This window comes from Trachymyrmex septentrionalis, unplaced genomic scaffold (genome assembly GCF_001594115.1).
Source record: "Trachymyrmex septentrionalis isolate Tsep2-gDNA-1 unplaced genomic scaffold, Tsep1.0 scaffold6, whole genome shotgun sequence".
NCBI lineage: Eukaryota > Metazoa > Arthropoda > Insecta > Hymenoptera > Formicidae > Trachymyrmex > Trachymyrmex septentrionalis.
The window spans coordinates 267568-276661 of record NW_017305778.1 but is presented as its reverse complement, the minus strand read 5'-3'; the positions used below and the strand labels follow the sequence as shown (position 1 = coordinate 276661).

Sequence of the window (9094 nt, the reverse complement as noted above, 5' to 3'; positions counted from 1 at the left end):
AAAAATATATAAATTAAGCGCAGTTCTCTTATTGATTTAAAAATTACTTAATTTTTTGTTTGTCTTGATATTTATGTAAATATCTGATATTTACTTGTTTGCAAATGTAATGAAGAAATCACATTAAAAGGCTGTACATACAATATTTAATCATTTAAAAATTACATCGAATTTTATACATATATAATAAAATAATAATAAATATCTACTTATTCTCGTCTAAAAGTTGACCTGAAAAATAACCGTTATTTTGCTACACCATTATAAAACCATTATAAAATCATTATAAGCCAAAATTACTTGTTTTGTTTTTTGCAATTTGGTTTCAGGGCGTAATATTTATGGAATAATAATATCATATTAAAATATTTTAAATGACGTTAATTGATATTAGCTTTTTTGTCTGATTGTTCGACTAATATTTTTAGCTAATATCTGACTGTTTATATAGCCTAACATTCTTAATAATCTTTATAACTATTACATGTGTAAATTCGCGTAGCAACTTCGATATTTTAGAATGAAAAATTAATTATTTAAATATTTATCTCACTATTTATTATTCTAAATATAATATAAATAGACGTTATATTTACATATATAATAAATGATTGATTATATATCGATATCAATACATATAGATATCAATATATATATATTATGTGTGTGTGTATATATATATATATATCTACATGTATACATAAATTTAATTGCATTTCTAAATTAATGAATAATCTAACTCGAAATTAAATAGTTAATCAATAATTCGTCAATATGTAATAGATAAACTTTTAAGTATAAACATATCTACACTGTTTTAAATATTAAATACTTAGTATGAATATGCATCGAAGTTTGGTCGATTCCTTCTGTCTGGATCTACTTTGTTAGAGTCTATCTCTTTTATTTTTTTTTTCACTTCACGATTACTATTTAGTCGCTTCTAATTTTTTGTGACAATTCACAGCTTTTAACAAAATTATTTTAGTTATTCGTTGCTAATTCTGAGCCTCAGCGACAATGTAAAAATTGAAAAAAATTATTAATTTTGCATATAAAAAGTGATTACAGTTAATAATAAAAAATTAATTTTAAAAAATCAATAAGAATTTAATAATAAAGCTAATAATATATAAAAGCTAAAGATAATACCACACAAATATTTTGACAAATATATTTTGTAGTCGCGCAAAATTAAATGGAATATATCCTTATAAATATAAATTCAATATTTAAAGTTTTGTAAATAGAATGGTATAATAGAATTCTGCATTTCAAATGTAAATAATAAAATAATTAATATATAATTTTATAATCCAGTTTTTTTAATGTTCTAGAGTTATTTTAATTTGAAATACGAATTAAAAATTATAGAGAGAGAGATAATAATCGTGGGGCACTGTGTGCAATTTAGGCACAGCTAAATACATCACAAAGCACATAGTATCGCGTTCTGTATTTTACAATAAATTGAATTTAGAATATGTATTCTTTGTCGGACGGAAAAATTGAAATAGTGATACAATTTCTCTGTTCATATTAGCATTCGCAAATGTGAACTAGGGAAATCACCAACACGTTTGCTACGCGCTTATCCTCTTTCCTTTTACGACAGCGGATGAAAAAAAATATGTCATCTTCCTCTCTCAATGCGATAACAAATGTCGTATATACTCGCACGAGTCGAGTTCAAATTTATTATTACCACGTGCCGTACTTAACTAACTTCAACGATGCTCTATTTAGATCATAAGTCCTGCTGTAAATATACACCGCACCGTGGTGAAGGCAGATTTAAGCTCCGATTAGCATCAACAACATTAATCTTCACTATTGATTTGTAAAATTTTTGTATTTATTTGTTTATAAATTTAAATTAAATATTATTTTTAATATGAAAAAAATAAAATACAAAAAATAGTGCTATATAAAAATAAGTAGTTGATATTAATAGAATAGAAAAATATTCCCGATTTGCGATTGAAAGAAAATAAAGACTATAAGTATAATAGTCCAGCACGCGATCAAAGCCATAATTTAATTTTCTTTCTATTTATTCAATTTAGATTTATTTTTATTTAAAAATTTATTTATATTTACTATATTTAATATTTAAACATAATAAAAACGTTACGCCTATTTTATTATGTTTAACTTATATTCTATCCAACACCAAATCACGTCTAAACTAACTCTACGAAACTCTCGACGATGTCGTGTGCATACACAGGTGCACGATACGTCTTGCATCACATACAGCGACATGGCTCATCCGTTGAAGATGCGTTATGTAACGTACGACGAAGAACAGCTGCCGCGGCGAGCGTTTGGTCGCGCGAGCAAAATAACTTGAAAAGTGAAAAAGAAACAAGACATCGTCATCATCGTACAAAAAAAGCACGATTCGTCGTCGTCGTCGTCGTGACTGAGGAATCCGGTATCGCGTTTTCGCGAGCGTCGCGGCAGCGACGACGGGCGCACTTATCGGAATTTCCAGTCATTGCACCGGCTAATGCGAGTATCGAGCCGGTTTGCGCCGGATTCGTGGCAGTCTCTTCTATCCATATGCCATATGCGAGAGAAAAAGAGATACAAAGAAGGAAGAAGTCATTGCGGTATCGCTGGCATTGTCTCAAGGAACTCACTCTTGTCTTTTGTCAGTCCGGAGTTATGCCTCTTGTGCGGAAAGACATGAGATCTGTTGTTTGTGACTGAACTAAGTACACTTGTTATACATAAAACGAAACAGATATTTGACTTAGATCGATATTCATAGTCTATTTCTTGTTACAAGATCATCTTAACCCTCCAGCACCATTTATTTGTGTGCTTTTAAAATACAATTTAAGACACAGTTTCGACATCACATTTTCTCAAAATTCATATTCAGATTTTAATATGTAGAAAATAAATAAAATATACTCCCTAGTTTTTATTATAGTAAAAGTTTATTGTTAAAGGTTTCACAAGAATAAAAGAGTTTTTTCAGATTTTTGTAGTCCGGAACCATAAAAAATGTATGCTGTTTCCCTCAACGGCCTAGAGTGTAAACTATGATTGAAAATTTCGAGATGGTGCTGGAGGATTAAAAGTAATGTCTTAAGTCTTAAAATGCTAATACGGTTTTGTAATTGGCTCATGGCATCTTAAGACTGTACTTAAAACGATCTTAAATATAGAACCAAATATTGATCATAAATTACTTATTTTAGTCAGACAAGATAGAAAGTTTTAATGCAGGATAGCGACAAAGAATTTAAATTTATTCTAAAACTTAGAGTAAGAGTAAGTTCACAACCTTGCTTTAAGAGGCCGTAAACCGTAAGCTGTAATATCGGCCACAAAATTTATGCTTTTAGGCAAGAATTGGGTTTTGCTCAATTCGCTTAAGTCTAACGGTTAAAACCTAAAGCCCCTGCGCAAAAATATTTTAAAAACAAAAATTATTGTCACTTAATATCTTCCGACTTAAGGGCTCTTAAAGCAAGGTTGTGGATCGAAATTAATACTTAGACTTATTCTATAACGTTGCCCACGTATTGCACATTTGTGCCGATCGCAAAAATCTACAGTCTCACCTCACTATGATTTACTTGATTCCTAATCAATTGATAACATCACAATTGAAAAAATTAAATTGCTGAAAATATAACTGACAAGAAGAGAGCTAAGATAAAATATATTTATTCAAATTTACTGTTTGCAATTATTATTATTATTATTATTCCCAAGCAAACTATTTACGTATAGAAAACAAAAAATTTAATCGAAACGTTTTTATGGTGTATAAAAACGTTAAATATACATTTATTAAACTGTCGAAATGTCTCATATATAAAACGTATTTTATAGTAGTAAAAAAATCCATTAAATTTACGTTATAAGAGTCTTATAAAACGTTTTTATAACGTTTATTAAATAGTTTTAAAAATATATCAAAGTTTTAACGTTTATTTTTCAATTTATACATTTATTATGCGACTCTTAACGTTTATTAAACGTATTTTGAACATGACTGTGTTGCCTTGAATTATTATTCACGTTATCAGCATCATTACCATCAACATCATTATTATTGTTACAATATTATAATAAATATACAATGAAACAGATAATATTTATATATATTCAATCTCGAGAGTTTATAACGGGAGGAAAAAAACTGTACGACATAAATGGAATGTGTCTCTAAAACAAAACAGCTGGTATACCGAAATCATTATCGCGTTCGCTGATGACGCACGACATTCGCAAGCATAGTACTCATCGCATCCAATCGTCTGTAACGTTGGAGTTAGTCCGCAAACACAGTTAATACAATCAAATCGTGCGAGATTGACAAAACAGCGTCAATAATATTGTATCATGAATAAATGGAAAGAAAAAAAATCAAATTATAAATTTAATTAATGAAAAGATTACTGTCTAATAGTTTTTCCATGCAAAAGAGTTAAAGACCGAAAAAGTTTAGAATTCTAACAATTTTCTTCATGCAGAAGAAAGTTAAAGAATAAAAAAGTTTAAAATGAGCCATACACAAAAGAGAGTACAACTTTTTTTTTGCAGCCGTCCGGGGATTTCTACAATTTATTTCTACATTTTCTTAATGTATTTTTTTTACATAAAAACCGAAAGTTATCATAATAATAATGCTACTCTCAAAAAGAAATTGGTATATTGGAATAAAGAATAAAATTCTTATTCACATTATTACAAAATTGCTATCAATTATGCTTCAATCATTTAAAATTGGATCAACAACTTTGAATCGGTGTTTAAATAATTGAAGCATAATTAATAGCAATTTCGTAACAATGTAAACAAGAATTTTATTTTTTATTCCACTATATCCTTAATAGCATCATTATTATGATAACTTCGGTTCCATGAAGAAAAATACGTGAGAAAATGTAGAAATAAAACGATCCTCGAACTATCGCGAAAAAATGAAAGTTGTACCCTCCTTACTTCATATATCTTACGAGATGAGGAACCTGCAAGAGATTTATAGATGAACATGTCCTTGATAAATGATGGGAAAAAAACTGAAGTTATAAGTTTTTAGATATTTCCATTGAGCACTTTACCGACGATCACGATTAATTATATATCTATACATCACATAGCATACACACACACAGCTTACGGAAACATTCGTAAAACTTTATACTGAAAAAAATGTTTGGTAAAAAAAACGGACAAATCATTAAAAAATTCTGATTAAATTAATCAGAATTCTGATTATCTCAATTAAAAATTTCTGGTCTAGTTGATTTAATTAAGATCCTAATCAATCTTAATCCTAATAAATTTCAATCAAAATCAAATCATGTTGTTAACAACACTTTTGCAGAAATAGCTAAGAATTACGAAAATATCACCACTATTTGTATTATTTATTATTAATACTATTATTACTGTTATTACATTGAGAAAAATTTCTGGTTTGGATTGGAAATGAACGATTCAGTAAACTTTAATCATATTAATCAAAATTCTAGTTGATATAACTAGATGTCCAATCATGATGGAATTTTAATTGATATGATCTGTAGTTTGTTCAACAAGGAATTTTTCTCTTGTCAGTGTAACGTCATATCTTGTTATTTCAGATAATAGTTTCTATCGATATCAAGAGAAAACAAAGATAAAAAATTACTTGTATATTTGACAGAACTCAGAAAAAAAAAATAAATTGTATTTAAAGCATTCTGACGATATCACGATTGGAAAACATTGAACCAAGATCTTAATTATACACAGTCGAATACTCTCAAAAATGCTCGCGTTTCCACTCAGTTCCGATACACGGGTTAATTTGTCTCGAAAAATATGCGCAGAAACTATATCGGAATCACTGATGCATACAGAAAATGAATCATGAGTCGGATACCGGTATTTAGTTTCAAAACTATCATCGGGAAAGATTTCGGACATTGTAATTTCTGTACCAACGACTAAACTCGTACTAATTAAATGATTGAACCTTTCGCAAAGTATTATGTACTTCCGAGAAACTTTACAAAAAATATTTTATACGAAAGCAAAATTAATTCTTTCAGAATATATTTTTTTGAGATATAAAGTATCTGACACTTTAAATAATAAAAAAAGTTAAAATCATTAGTCGGAATAAAATTAATAAGATAAATATAAGTCTAATTTTTCACATGAAAAATTGATTACTTTTTGTAATGTTTAAATTGTTATTAATACTGATTGCAAAAATTAAATGTAAGTAGTTTTGCTAAAAATTTCAGGTTAAAAAAAATTGAAAATCCGCTAAATGGAGATCGCGAGGTAAATATATAAAGCAAATAGAATAAAATCTAACACGTTAAATCCAAAGAGTGTATATGTTCTGAAGTTTTCTTTGAATTACACATATTAGATACTTATAATCAATCGTACTAGGAAATATCATTTCTCGACATAAAAATTATTTAATCTCGCAAATTGTGATCGCAGCTTCTCTGTTTTAAATAAAAATATTAAACAAAAAAGATTTTTTTTCCTCCTCCTCTACTGTTTATCCAAAATCATCTAATATCTACAATACGTATTTATATTGCAACTCGATATCTTGTTTTGCACGATTGTATTGCTTCGAGTAACAAAGCATTCATTATGTCATTGTTCTCCGCGGCAGTGCCTAATGATATATTCGCCATGAAGGTTTATGTAGTATATATTGTTAACGTAGGTATATAAGATTCAGGTATATAAGAATCAACTAATAAAGCTAATCTGATAATATATATATATATATATGTAACTTTATTTGCAATTAGTATAATTATAAAATAAATAATAACTTATAAATAATAAAATATTCTCTTTTTTGTTAAGTGCTCTCCCAGAAATTTGAAGATATTTCGAAAATTTTGATTTCCCTCCTTCTTCATCAAACGAAACATATCAAAAATGCACATATATCTATCTCCTAAACTATTTCCACGTCGGAGTTCCCTGAGTAAACGGAGGTTATTCTTCAAAAGTACTTATGAAATAGTACTTCTCTTCTACTTTTGCTGATTATCTCTATCGAGGAGATCGTTGATCTCTCGAAACCCCTACCTTCCGCAATCTAGACATGGACACAATAAAACCGAAGGTCAAGCCTATCTAGATACTTCGCGAGATGACGTCCGAAGATAATGATCCGTAAAATATCTTATTAATGCCTCTTCTCATCCTGTATCTTTTCTCTTTTTCTCTCTCTTCTTTTTTCTATTTTTTTCTAATCCCCATTTGTCTAACATTATCTAATATTTGCAACACGTATTTATATTGCAACTTGATCCTTTTTTTCGCACGATTGTATTTTCCGAGTAACAAAGCATTCATTATGTATTGTTTTCGTGATGCTTGATGACATTCGCTATGATGATTTATCGTTAACGACAATTAAATGCGCATTCCATTATTTTGCAAAAGATTATTGATGTAAAATTAAACCTCTTTCCAATATATCAGCCGGAAATCATTATTATATGTTTACAGTGATGCGTGTCATATACTGATGTACTCATAACGCGTTATCTGAAGACGATCAATATGTCGTCCGTGTCACGTAAATTGTATCGTGTTGTAGATCATCGCGAGAGATCAATATCATGAACGAAATAGTAAACAATAAATTATCCATTACTAAAATCGATAATGCAAGATTAATATTTATTTGATTTTTTTATTATATAAATATGCAAAATAATATTCTTGTCTTACAACAAAATTTGAAAAGGCTAATTCTAGCAACATTCTTTCAATCAGTGATGCACATCATTTTTAAGAGTCATTTTCAAAAGGCCATTAGTTATTTAGAAATATAATAGATAAAATTTTACGGACCGCATAATATTTATTTCGTTTGCATAAAATAAAGAATATAATTTTATATTTTTGACTATGAACCGGCAGATTGCGCATTTATCACTGCAGGTTTATGCCTATTTCTATCAATATTAACTTTAATCTCGGTTTAATTTACTCTTCATCCTCGTCTAATACTAAGAATTATATAAAAAAAAGATAAAAAGTAAGTTAAATCAAAATGAAAGTTAACTTACATTGGTAGAAAAAGGGCTTAGACGATCATTCAGTGCAGCGTCTATCCTATACGTAATTTAAATTTTAGCTTAAGCTCATGTTGCTTTCTCCATAGGAATCAATTAACGCGAATGAACCTGATTAGGCGCGAGAACTTTCGGATGCAATTTGAACACCTCGAGCAAACTCTCAGAGACTGTGGAAGTTGATATTCGCGGTAGCTTCATTGTAAAGCCTAGCAGATCGCTGGTACTCGAGAATCTAATATCGGTATACAAAATGCACAGACCGTTAATCAAAGCGAAGACGAGTGCGTGTTTTCCTTGAAGATCACGATTACCAATCACGAACGTTTGTCACTGCTATTGCTCGCGAATCTGTTTGAATGAACGAGATGCCTTTATACGCGCCGTCTCGTTGATAGATTCATGACTAACGACCTTTAAACGCCATTTAAAAGCCCGGCCATAAGAAACGCAGTCCACGCCGTTCAAAGTGTAACAGCAGAATCAGAAAAATTACTTGGAAAAGTTTTCTTATTTTTTCCATCTATTTTTTTTAATCTCTTCACTTTTATTTTCATGTCGCCAAATATATATATATATAAAACACAGCTACTGCATTTTTTGTAGTTATTACCCCGACACGTTTCGATTCTTGTCAAAAACGAGCACGTGTAAGGTTTGATTGGATTTGATTCGATTTTGCACTCAAAATTGGAATAGGAATCTCTTTTATTTTTTACTGTACGCAATATGTAGACACATATGTGGGTCTCGCTTCAAGCGATAGACTGTTATCTATCGAATATCGAACGTTAAAAAAATGTTTTTTCAAAAAGTGTATCTGCCTAACTCTTACGTTTTACATATATCACCTACAAAAATTCATTATTATTTCTTTCAAATCCTACGTAAATTAAAAGTATCAAGAACTGCGAATGACAAACAAGTTGATAATTTTTGTAAAAAAAAAACGCAAACATTTTAGTCCCTATGTACAATAGAATATACGGATTGATAAATTTAACTAAATTTAATTTGAT

At 29.2% G+C, this 9094-nt stretch overlaps 1 protein-coding gene across 1 annotated transcript in view; it reads right to left on the bottom strand.

The window, feature by feature from the left end:
• LOC108752336 (microphthalmia-associated transcription factor) overlaps positions 1–9094 on the bottom strand; it is a 98058-nt gene that overhangs the window by 84698 nt on the left and 4266 nt on the right. The gene's annotated exons all lie outside the window — the stretch shown is intronic.